Raw genomic sequence first — 13,802 nt, 5'->3', positions numbered from 1 at the left:
TCCGGAGCTTTAACAGCACACCATTCAACAAGTGCTGGTTGGATGTGAGGATGCCTACAATATCCACGATGATATAATAATCCATGGTCGTACGGTTGAAGAACATGACAGCAGGTTGCAAAAGACCATTGAGTGTATTAGTGACAAAGGACTGACCCTCAATCCGGAAAAGTGTGTATTTAGAATGCCACAACTCACCTTCATGGGATATCTGCTATCAAGGAAAGGTATCGGCCCAACAGAGTCACGTGTTGACGCAGTAGTCTGCGCTAAGGAACCCACAAACGCAGAAGAAGCGAAAAGTAAGCTGGGACGGGCAGAAAAATTGGCATATTTAGACAGAAATGCAGAAGCAACCAAGCTAATTACAGATGCAAGCCCGGTAGGCCTTGGGGCAATGCTTACACAGGTCCAGGAGGGACAAGAGCGAGTAATCGCATATGCTAGTCGTGCCTGAACAGGAGTTGAACGCAGATACTCACAAACAGGAAGAGAGATATTGGGACTGGTGTGGGGGATGCGCGAGGTTTCACATGTACCTGTATGGGATGGAGTTCATATTGCTGACAGACCACAAGCCTCTAGAAACTATATACTCGACTAGTTACCGCAATTCGACTCGGATAGAGCGTTGGGTACTTCGCCTTCAGCCATACCGGTTTCGGGTACAGTACGTACCAGGTAAACAGAACATTGCTGACTCTCTTTCACGACTTGTTGATAAGGAAGAGTTGAGTGAGGAATTTATTCGCTTTGTGGCAGAAACATCAGCACCAGCAGCAATACCCATCAAAGAAACTGAGAGACAATCAATTACCGACCCAGAAATTTCACAACTACAAGAGTGCATCTCAACAGGAGACTGGGACAAAGCCGCGCCACAGTATAAACAGGTCAGAAATGAATTCTCTTCCCTTGGAAAGTTAGTATTAAGGGTAACGAGGTTGCTAATTCCACGAAGACCACGTGAAAGAGTACTAGACTTAGCACATGAGGGTCATCAGGGGCTGGTAAAAACCAAACAGAGACTTCGTACAAAGGTTTGGTGGGCTGAAATTGATAAACAAGTGGAAAACCGGTGTAAGACCTGCCATGACTGCCAACTTGTTGGACTGCCTACACCACCAGAGCCCTTACGGCATACAGAGTTTCCAAGTCAACCCTGGATTGACCTAGCCGCAGACTTAATGGTACCCCTACCGTCGGGGGAATATGTACTGGTCGTGGTTAATTATTATAGCCGATATTTCGAAGTGGACATGCTGACGTCCGTGACATCCACTAAAGTCATTGAGAGTTTGGATAAGATTTTCTGTACCCATGGGTTACCACAGTCGTTGAACACTGACAACGGTTCACAGTTTGTGTCCGATAAATTTGAACGTTTCCTGGAAACAAATGATATAGAGCACCGCACCTCGACCCCCCTATGGCTTTAGGCAAATGGGGAGGTTGAAAGACAGAACAGAAGCCCTTAAGATTACTAAAAGCCCTTAAGATTACTAAAAGCTGAAAAAAAGAATATCTGGACCGAGATGCGAAAGTTCTTAACAGCCTATAGAACTCACCTCACACCATACAGGCGTCACAAAATACGTTTTGATCCTCCGTTTTACCCATAATACTACTAAAAAAAAGCAATGCAGTTTAGAATATATCCATGCAAAAATGATTCAAATGTCTCTGCGCTTCAAATTCACAATGAAAAATGTCAACTGGGTTCCTAAGATAACCCTTTTCCCTATACTGTTTGCTATCTTGTGTGTTAAGAGCGATTGTTTTTGTACCATAAAGGCTATAGATTGCAAATGCCGTCGACCCTGCTCTGCGTTTAGTCAGTAGTACATTTGATCATGTTGTTCTTTTAAAAGCACAACCCGTGAAAAAGCATGGGAGGAGGCCGAGCAAGGGGCGCGTTAAAGTGCAGCGGAGGCTGGAGTTGACGAATAAACCTTTAAAGTTATCTACGCCCTTTCAACCAATGACAGCGAACGTTATATCCGAACTTTATTATAATACTTAATAAAAAGTTGAACCTGCATGTATAAGGCATTTCAGTACAATTCAAATAGTTCTTTATGTACACGGCAGCTCCAGAGGTCCACTCGGGTGATAGGTTTCATCTCAGTCTGAAACTAGCTTGTTTCTTCTTGAGATCAGTCCTTATGATAATACAGTGACTTTTATTCCGTAGTTGTCATTTCTTTGTTTTCCACGTTATATTGACGAATGATAGATGTTCTGAATGTTTCTCCTAGTGCAAAAAGTAATAATGAATAGTCCTAGCTTATTCGCGAAGATCAGTTTTTACTCTTTTCCTGAGCTTTTTCTCTTTTAACCATGGGAGAACAAAAACATTCTGGACGGAACGGAATTAACAATCGTGAAACGTTTGAAACCTCGCTAGACTTGCGCGTGCACTATTTTATCAGGTAGAATGATTAAGAGTGACGTTAACGGTAAATGGAAAAAAATTGAACATGCTGTGCAGTCCTACTCTATATGTTTTTTGCCATTCATGAACATTATGGAGACATCAATACGCCACTTTCTTTTGCTTTTCACTGTACCAACTGTGTGCAGGTTGAAAAATTGCTTAAAGAAGTTAATGTGAGCAAGTCGAGTGGTCACGACATGATATACCGCCACGACTAATCAAAGCACTGGAGGCTGCGATAGCTGAGCCCATTGCTAATATATTTAATGCCTCAATTGCTCAAGTTTGCTACCTGAGTGTATGGAAAATGGGGCAGGTGACGCAGCTGTTTAAGAAGAGTGATGAATTTAAAAAAGAAAACTATAGGCCTGTCACAGTCCTACCTGTACTCAAAAATATATATGAGAGGCTGCGAGTAGCACAGCAGGGAGACTTTTATCAAGCGATTCTGTCGGATTCCATCAGCTCTTACAGAAGGTTCTACAGTTGCGAGACGGCGTTGTTAAAGTTAATTGAGGACTGGATGGCTACGCTTGATAAAGGGGAATCAGTTGCGGTAGTCTCAATGGATCTTTCTAAGGCTTTCGATGTTATTCAACACAATCTACTTTTAGCAAAACTCAATGCTTCTGGTGTGGGAGAGAGAAGTTCAGCGCTCTTCGAGGATTATTTGTCGGGGAGACAGCAGAGAGTCAAGATTGGGGACACCTTTTTCAATTGGAAAGGTGTTAAAAGAGGGGTTCCGCGGGGGAGTGTTTTGGGGCCTGTGTTTTTTAATATATTCATCAACGACTTGTTTTACTCGGTTACGCAAGGTAAACTTCACACATATGCGGACGATCATCAGTTATACTCTTCCAATGTCGACCCAGTAGCTCTAGAGAACTGTATTTGCCGTGAACTGAGAATTTGAAATAAGTGGTATCGCAGGATTGAAACGATTATAAATGAGACAAAACACCAGGCTATAGTCTTGGGAAAAACAGGCGACTCCTTCTCTTTTCCATTAAAAGATTCTGTACATATATTTGGAATAAATATTGACAATAGGTTGGGTTTTGATAATTATATATCAACTATTTGTAAGAAGATAAATGGCCAGTTCAATGTAATGCTAAGATTTCGTAAACGTATCTCCAAAGATACTCTAGTAAGATTATATAAGGCTTTTATTATGCCACATTTTAACTATTGTTCGTCTGTGTGGCACTTTTGTGGTGAGCGTAGTACTGAGACGATAGATACTTTAAACAAGCGAATTCTTAGATTTATCTTGCAGAATTATAATTCTCTATAGGACTCTCCACTTAGCAAAGTTAACTCCAAATCTCTATTTAAAAGACGCCTTCAGACTTTCTTAATTATATTGTACACGAGCTTGTTTTTTGCCTGCTATCCAAGCTATCTAAGGAATATGTTTAGTTTCTGGTCTGTATCCTATAGTCTACGCGGAAATATATTTTTTCTCTATCGTCTACAAAAACTAGCACTTATGGTCTACACTCCTTTTCATATATGGCTTCAAAACTATGGAACTCTCTTCCGAATTCTTTTAGGACGTCTGACTTTCCTAATTTCAAGCGTAAGATTCTACAGTACGACTCTTTTTCATAGTTAAATTTTAGAATGTTACAATTTTACATTTTACATTTTAGTAGTATTTAGAATTATACTTGTAACTCGAAGGTACTAGCTTATCTTTAGCTACTCTAAATTCGAGGTTAAATGAAGTATATGTATGTATGTTGGATGGTAGAAAAAGGTATAACTTTTCCTTCAGTTTCTTTCATGTATAATTCATTTGCTATTTGGAGTTATTTCTGAAAATTTGAGAGAAAGCATCGAATACTTAAGTGTGATGAAGTATTGGTATTTAGGAGAAGCACCTTTCAACACTTAGTACAACCCTCTTAAAATTATAGACATACTTCAGTAGTGGCAAGATGTTATATTCTCTTGGCTGAGGTAAACTGAGCTGAGTTGAGGTAAGGTAAGATATACCTAGGTCATTTGGTAAGTTTTCACTTCTTTTACTTATTTAGATAAACCTATCCAAATCCTCGTTAAGGCCATCAAAATGCTTTTTCCAATCAGTATTTCAATCAGTATTTTATTGTAATCAGACATGAAATGACATTTAGCATAATGACGCACTATCCACAAATAGCAGAGCTAGTCTCGGTGGGTAGTGTGTGGTCGCTAAAACATCTAAAATGAAATTCGGCTCAACAAAAGATTCAATAAACAAAATATTTGCACTCAAATAGAATTTTAATGCCTTCTCTCTTTGACCCGGGTTAATTTCACAATCAAAGGAGACTGGGTTTGGGTCAGGGGTCAATGGCCATTACGCTTGACCCCCTCTGAGTGTTTTTACAAGTCACCTTAAGAATGGCTGCCTGTAGGGATCGAGAATCGTCCGTCAGCGACCATTTTGGTGAATTGCTCATATTTTGCCCAACGATACCCTTTGTTAAACTGTTTTCAAAAATCAAGTTTAAAAGTTCCGACGAGTGTTAATTTTTCAGAAATTTGCGAAAATTTGAAAACGCGGTTTAAGTGCGGTTTTCCGTCTGGCAAATTATCCAAAATTCACTGCAAAACCCAAGCTTCGTTGAAGGCTTAAAATGAATTCAGTTAACACCAAACTTCACATGTTTTAAGAAAAAGTCTTCCCATTCATTTGTGTTATGTTAATTTTTTCCGTACACAGCTATATTGTGATTTTTTTTGTCCCTTAAACAACACCCTCAAAAAGTGCTGTACACGGGGCGAAAAATAGGTAAAATGTAACGCGATAAAAGTATACCTGGTACATAATTTTTTAAATTTTTAACTAGATGTTCGTAATTAAATGTCATTATTCAATACCTGAGTAAAATTTGGTGCTTTGAATCGGAACGCTTCCTTTTGAAAATACCACAAATGTTTGTGTCCGGAGCGAGCAAAGATATATGTTGTGTAAACAAACGCTGATCTAATTATTCCCTGCCAGGTAGAAAAAGGTTTTGAAATCAACTTTAATTTTGGAAATTTTTAGCTGTTATGCCACAAGATATTAGGTAAAAGGGAAATCATACATTCAGAGTTGCGTGAGAGCAAAGAGAACATAAAATCACTGTCGGAAATGTACATACGGTTGTTACATCGATCACCATTATGCAAATTACTACCTTAGCTGTAGGAAAACTATGATATCTCTTGCTCATTTTGTTGAATGACTCATTTAACCATTTTGATGAATTGCTCATATTTCGCCCAGAGAAACCTTTCAGTAAACCCTTTTCAAAAATCATGTTTTTAAGTTCCAGCGATTCTTAACTTTTCATAAATTTACGAAAATCTGAAAACGCGGTTTCAGGTTACCTGAGTTCAGGCTCCAAATGTCGCACAATCAAAAATTAACTGCGAAAACCAAGCTCCGCTCGAGGCTTAAAATGAAATCAATCAACAGAAAACTTCACACGTTGTAAGGAAAGCTATTCTTATTCAATTCTGGCGAGTAAATTTTCTCGTGCACATCGATTTTGGGATTACTTAAGCCCTTGAAAGAACATCTTTACAGACCACGCAAAATGGCGTTGAAAAACGGGTGATATTTCGCGCGAAAAAAATGTAGCTGTTACCTGACACTTTGGATTTTTAACAATATATTCGTCAAACATTGCTATTTCCATTCACTGTGCAATTTTTGATGCTCTGAATCGCATTGCTTCCTTTCGAAAATGTCAGAAGTGTTCGTGACCCGAGCGAGCAAAATGATAAGTGTGTAAAAAAATAACTAGGTAATTTAACCATATTGAGTTGTTAAATATCCAAATTAAATTCGGTCTCCGTTATAGTGACTTATAGCTTGTAAAATGTAAAGAGACAGGTCAAAAATTTTGCAAGATGTTTGACAAGGTTCTCCAAAACATTTTTGGGCTGAAAAATCTGCAAGTGAAGTACACATTACATTACCATCTTCTCACATTCAAGTAATGCAAAAGATACATTCGAAAGAAGCTACTTAAGACTTGATCCCACACTGATAATCTAAATACTTTTTATCTTTTACAATGAGAACTCATTTTCTGTAAGTATGAATATAAAGAAAGGCGCCTTATTACTTTCAAAGTAATTTAATACAAGAGAACAGGTCTTATTCTCCTGGTAATTCTTAACGTCACGCAACGTAACGTAATTGGAAACGTTTTGAGGGTGCTTTAGCGTCATTCCACAAATATCGTACTGATCGTTGATCAGGGGATGGTCAAGTTGTATTGACTTGACAGTCTCCTTTGCCTCGCTAAAATTACTCTCCTCCTGAGCTGCTCGGATATCAGCATCATCAGCATCTCATTGGCGTACTAACGCACGCTGTCTTGAGAAGAAAGGGGTGATCTGGGTAGTTGTGAGGAATTCCGATGACTGGAAAACTCGTGCACCATCGGTGCCCCGGGCACGCCGCGTTTCTCGAGCAACTACCTCAGCGTCAAGCTTGTGGCCTGTCGTCTGCCCTATTCGAAATTTAGACAGAAGGTACGACTTTTGTTTTTCGTTGAATCTGTAAGCCTTCTTTATTACTCTGACAGCCCAGCCCTCTTTCAGAGAAACACGAGAATCTTCCTTTCCCACAGTATACTGGGTATACTGACGCACTATCCTTTGCCCTTTGTAGTAAATCTGAGATTGAAGTGTAAAAGTATTATCGTGTGGTTATCAGACCTTGAGTGAAGTTTTTGTTTTTTCCAGTCTTTGGTATATTTATGACAGCCCATTTAGGGTCTTATGTGGTGCGTGTTTGCTTGGATCGGACGTCGGTTATGATAAATAGAAATAATTCGCATTGGTACACTGAAATGCTTGTACAGAATGCTGTTCTCCCCCTGCATTCTCAGGAATTATTGATCAATATATACATATTATCTCTATATATATGAAAAACAACCACTGAATTGTTTAAGAGTCATTCAACAAACTGAGCAAGAGATATCATAGTTTTCCTACAGCTTAGGTCGTAATTTGCATAATGTGATCGATGTAACAACCATATGTACATTTTCGACGCTGATTTTATTTTCTCTTTGCTCTCACGCAACTCTGAATGTATGATTTCCCTTTCGCCTAATATCTTGGGGCATACCAGCCAAAATTTCCAAAATTAAAGTTGATTTCAAAACCTTTTTCTACCTGGAAGGGAATAATTAGATTAACGTTTGTTTACACAACCCATATCTTCTGCTCGCTCAGGACACAAATATTCGTGGTATTTCCAAAAGGAGGCGTTCCGATTCAAAGCACCAAATTTTACTCAGGTATTGAATAAGGACATTTTATTCCGAATACCTAGTTAAAAAGTTAAAAAATTATGTACCAGGTATACTTTTATCGCATTAAATTTTACCTATTTTTCGCCCCGTGTACAGCACTTTTTGAGGGTGTTGCTTTAGGGACAAAAAAAATCACAATATAGCTGTGTACGGAAAAAATTAACATAACACAAATGAATGGGAAGACTTTTTCTTAACACATGTAAAGTTTGGTGTTAACTGAATTCATTTTAAGCCTTCAACGGAGCTTGGATTTTGCAGTGAATTTTGGACAATTTGCCAGGCGGAAAACCGCACTTAAACCGCGTTTTCAAATTTTCGCAAATTTCTGAAAAATTAACACTCGTCGGAACTTTTAAACTTGATTTTTGAAAACAGTTTACCAAAGGGTATCGTTGGGCAAAATATGAGCAATTCACCAAAATGGTCGCTGACGGACGATTCTCGATCCTATCAGGCAGCCATTCTTAACTCCCTAGCCATGTGCTCATCATTGGCCTTGATTACTCGGAGTGAGAAGCTGTTTTTTTACTCGCTGCGTGATAAGTTTTTATACGTTTTTATATGTACCGCCATTTTCGTCTTGCTTTCGAGCCATTTTCGTCTTGCCTTCGAGCCTCTCGTTTACTATTCCAGGCCAATTTCGGTCGCTGTGCGGATCGTTTTTGCAGTTCATTGCCGTGTTGTTTTCACACTTCCTCCCCCCCCCCCCCCCGATTGTTCTGGTTTTTCATTCATTCCCATGGCTTCTTCTGCCCCTTCAGTTCTTTTATTAGGTCATTCTTTTATTCGAAGGCTTCGGGAAGACCTTTCTTCGCATTTCGATTCACGGTCTGATGACACTTTTGGTCTCTCCGATGACGCCATTGTTCATTTACACGGCGTTGGCGGCCTTACGGCAGCAAGATTGCGCAGCGACCTCAGAATTGTTTCCTCTTTGTCCCCCTAAGTTGTTATTTTGGAATTAGGTACGAATGATCTTGCTCGCCTTCCCCCTGAAGTTTCCGGCTCGGAAATTGTAGAGTTAATACGAATACTCCTTGACCCTTTTTCGGTTCGGGTCATCGGTGTGTGCGAGGTGTTACCTCGTGTTAGAGCGCCTTTTTTCAACGAGGCTGCATCGATACTTAATCAATATCTTTGTGGCGTGTTAGAGTCCATTCCTAATGTTTTTTGTTGGTGTCATAGGGGTTTTAACAACCCTTCGGTTGACCCTTATTCGTCCGACGGGGTTCATGTGAACTCTTCTGGTCAATTTTGTTTGTACCGCAGCTACCGAGGCGCCATTTTAAAGGCGCTTCGCATGCTGTCTTCTTGACAGGCTTCCTAGATTAACCTTTGTTTTATTCGTTTATTCATTTATTTGTTTGTGTCCTGTTTCGTTCATTTGGCTACTCAGGGCAGTTGTGGGACGAGCTATGCATGTCCTTGCCCATCTTTATTTATTACTTATTTAGGGCAGTGTGGGGCTTACTGCTGTGGCAACTTTTGTTAGCCAAACTAGTCCTTGCCCGTCTATATTTAGTATTTCTTTGGGGAAGAGTGGGACTTGCTACAGCGGCAACTTCTATTGGCCATGCTTGTCCTTGCCCGTTTGGATTTTTTATTTATTTCGGGCAGTGTGGGGTTTGCCTCTGCTTGTCCTTACCCTTTCTTATCTAATTTTACTTGCCTCATTTTACACTATGTGGTTTAATTTTACCGTTGTCTGTTTATGTTAGCTGTTTACCTTTTTTTTTGTTGTTCAAGACCCAAGTAGCCTCGTTCCTTGAGAGCTGGTTTCTGCCTTTTTCTTGTTATTTTGTTTAACAGATGCCACCCCGACGATCTACTAGGTCTAAACGACCTTCTCGCCAAGCGTTAGAGTCTGTGGTGGCTCCACCTCCTGGGAGGAGGCGTATTGCAGCTCCCAGTTTACCATCCAGTGGTAATGACAGTGACCTACCCTCTCAGCCAGTAGTTCTTCATTCTGTGCCATCTTCTCATGCCTCTGAGCCCACTATTTCTACAACAATACCCGCCTTTCCCCCGGCCCTGCTTGACCAGTTGGTTCAGCATGTAGCAGCTGAGGTCACCCGACAGCTCCAGCCAGCATCTTTTCCGCCTGCTATTGAAGAGTCCCAAGTGCCATCTCCTACCCCAGGGGTTTTTCCAAGCGTTCCAGGGACAACAGCTGTTCAACAGTTGACCACAGAGGTCCCCGTGGTTGGTTCCTCTCCTGTTGGCAATCCCTCAGCTGGAGACCAGGTTGCTCAAGTGGTCCAGTCACTCCACTCTTCATTGACAGGCGAGAGTGAATCAACAGGGGCAGTCCATCCTAAGGACATATTCATATCCATCAGTCTGCCTGTCGATGCCCGGGTGCCTTTAAAACTAAAAACAAGAATCTGGAATAATGAATTTATTGACTTTGGTCTACTCTTGGCCAACCAATTCACAGAAGGAAAATATCAGCTCACCATTAATCCTGGTGATAGCTCTTCACCCACTTTGGCTCTTGAGCCGGTTACTAGGCCTAAGAAAATTGTGTCAGTAGATAATTGGGTCCGAGCTTTCAATGTGTTTGTTGGAGTTTTTACAAGCCGCTTTCCAAGTGAATGTCCATGCCTTATGAAGTATAGCTCTACCATCCAGGACCTTGCTGCCAGGGGTCACAACTGGCGTTTTTACGATGAAAATTTCCGCTTTTTAAGGCAGACGCCTGGTACTTCCCTTCCATGGGGTACCATTCACTGGGAGCTTTGGCTCCACTCGCAGAGCCCGGTCAGTGTCAAGAGGGCGCAAACCCCTGCAGGCACTGGAAAGCTTATGGCCAGTCTTAGAGTACCGAGGGGTTTTTGTTTTACTTTCCATAGGGGTGGTGACTGTATGGGCTGTTCTTTTAGGCATGATTGTTTTAAATGTGAGGGCTCCCACCGTGCTTTAAACTGTAATTTTCGTGCCAAAGCTGGCGGGATTCAATCACAAAACAGAGGTACCACCAAACCTTCCCCCCCTTCAACCAACCCCCAGTCCAGCTTTGCAGTTACCAACCCCCGTCAACATTAGACGTATGCTTCCTTTCCTTTCTGGGTATGACCCTTCAATTGTGCAGTTGTTGGAATCTGGTTTTACATCAGGTTTTCCTCTGTATTTCGATGGCCCTCGTTGTTCTCAGGAGGCCCCCAACCTTCTTTCGGCACTACAGAATCCAAAGGCTGTGAGTGCTAAGCTTTCTAAGGAACTCGATGCCCATAGGCTTGCTGGTCCGTTTTCATCCCCTCCTTTTCCGATCTTCGTATATCACCCCTGGGTTTGGTTCCCAAGAAAGTTGAAGGTGAGTTTCGTTTAATTCATCATCTTTGTTATCCCAAAGGCTCCTCCTTAAATGATGGCATTTCTTCCGTTTACACAACTGTTTCGTATGCCACAGTAAAGAATGCCATTGACTTGGTTAAGTCTGTGGGTCCCAATTGTTTTTTAGCTAAAACCGACGTTAAGAGTGCTTTTCGGTTAGTCCCTATTCGCCCTGAAGATTACGACCTTTTAGGAATATGCTGGGACGGCCAATACTATTATGATAGGTGCATGCCTATGGTTTGTTCGAGTTCCTGTAAGAATTTTGAGGTGTTTGCAACTGCTTTTGAATGGATTGCCCGAAACAAGTTCCATATTCCTTATCTTCTGCATTTGCTAAATGATTTTTTGATTATTTCTCCTTCGAATGAATCGTGCCAACATCAGTTGGATACTTTTTTGATGTTATGTAGTTTTTTGGGTATCCCCGTGGCACCAGAGAAAACTGTGGGCCCATCGATAACACTTGCTTTTGCGGGCATTGAGCTGGATACAGTTCTCATGGAGGCCCGTTTACCACCGGAGAAGCTGGACAAATGTCGGGATCTTCTATCAGCTTTTCTTGGTGCCCGTAAGGTAACTCTTAAGGAGATTCACTCATTGACCAGTTTGCTCAATTTCGCCTGTACAGTTGTTGTCCCAGGTCGAGCTTTCTTACGCAGGTTAATTTATTTGACTATTGGGGTACAGAAACCTCATTTTCTGACTCGGCTTTCTAAATAGGTTAAGGAAGATCTCTTGGTTTGGCAATCGTTTCTCTCAGTTTTTAACGGGCGCTCCTTTTTTCTGGCTGATCAGTGGACCAATTCTCACCAGCTAGAACTGTACACAGATTCCTCTGGTGCCCTGGGTTATGGTGCGGTTTTTGGTAAACATTGGTGTTATGGCCAATGGCCACCTAGCTGGCATAATTTCAACATTGCGCTTTTAGAGCTTTACCCAATTATTTTGAATCTGCATCTATGGGGCCATGACATGCAAAATCAAAAGATCTTCTTCTTTACTGATAATGAGGCCTTGGTTCATGTTATCAATAAGCAGACATCCCGGGATATGAACTTGATGTTCTTCGTGCGGAGGCTGGTGCTTGTGTGCTTGGAAAAGAATATTTGCTTTAAAGCAAAGCATATTCCGGGTGTGCACAATGTTCTTTCTGATGCTCTTTCTCGGTTAAAATTGCAGACCTTCAAACAACTAGCGCCAGCCTGCATGAATGTTCATCCCACAGAGATTCCTTATCACCTCCTACCTCGCAGTTGGCATCAGTGACCTCCTATCTGCTGCATTCAAGCCTGCACCTCTCTTCCATTCCCACTTATCGACGTGTCTGGGCACTTTTCTATAAATTTCACAAGTCGGTTTTTCATGTACCATTCACTTCCCTCCCCATATCTCCTTCAATAATGCCTCTGTTCATAGCTTATATGTTTAACTTTCATTATCCCCATATACTGTGAGAACATACATTTCTGCCTTGAGTTATTCTCATAAGCTGTTAGGTTCCCCTGACCCTTCAAAAGTTTTTTATGTTTCCCAAATCCTCAAGGGCTATAACAAGGTGCGTTTTCGCTTGGATAGCCGTCTCCCTATTACCCTTCCTATTTTGGACCGGTTAGTAGCAATCGTCCCATTTTTAGAGGGTTCAACTTACCAAATTAGTCAGTTTCAGGCTATGTGCTCTTTGGCCTTCTATGCATTTTTGCGGATAGGGGAAATGACCACCCAAGTTAATAGTAACGCTAACCCTCCCTTTCAGCTATACCAGATCACAAAACTGAATTCCCCTTCTGGGGAATTACAGGCTTTTAAACTTACCTTTGGGGATTTTAAGCATAGCCACAATTCACCCCCCTTTTCCCTGGCGCTTTCTCGGCAGTCCAATTCCACCTGTCCGGTTGTATTGCTCTCCAGATATTTGACCCTGCGAGGCTCACGACCAGGGCCACTTTTTGTTTCTGAAGGTTGGTTGCCTGTTTCAAGATCAGTCTTCTCCGGTCAACTTCTTAGGGCCTGTCACTTGTGTGGCTAAGATCCCTTCCGTTATAAGGGTCATAGTTTCCGAATTGGTGCGGCTTCCTTTGCAGCGGATCGGGGGTTGTCTGATGCCCAGATCAGAACTTTGGAGCGCTGGAAGTCCAATGCCTTTCTGCGCCATATAAGGATCCCCACTTTAAGTCACTAAACCAGTGATTGGGCTCATCTTTCTTACTAGCATGGTTGGCTACATCACTTTGTTGTTACTCTTAGTTGTCCTTTTTCCAAGGACTTGCCTAGCATGCAACCTCTTAGATCATCTTTTGTTTTATTCCTATGGGTCATTTTCTTTACATTCGTTTAGTACTCATAACTAATTGTTTGAAGAACGACTCAGCTTGCATGGGCGACTTTGTCAAGAGTTAGTTTTATTCATTCTTTTCCTCAAAAGTTCGACTCCTGATTCAGCTTGCATAGGCGGCTTTTCAGGATTAGCTGTCAATTTCGTGTTATGCATTGAAGGATTTGAGTCTTGGTGGCATAACTACTTAATTTTAATGTACCATGCTTGCATGGGCGGCTGGTATACCATATTAAGAGTAGAGAATTTGATTAGCGTCAATAGCTCGTTGTCTAGCGAAGGATGAATTGTTTCCTCGTTTCTGCTCTTGCCTGGGGTGGGGCAGCCATGTACCTTCGGTGTAATTGCTTTTGGCGTTTTTCTTGGCCCGCACCTTTACTGG

Source organism: Stylophora pistillata, chromosome 14 (assembly GCF_964205215.1).
Source record: "Stylophora pistillata chromosome 14, jaStyPist1.2, whole genome shotgun sequence".
Taxonomy (NCBI): domain Eukaryota; kingdom Metazoa; phylum Cnidaria; class Anthozoa; order Scleractinia; family Pocilloporidae; genus Stylophora; species Stylophora pistillata.
This window is presented reverse-complemented; position numbering follows the sequence as displayed.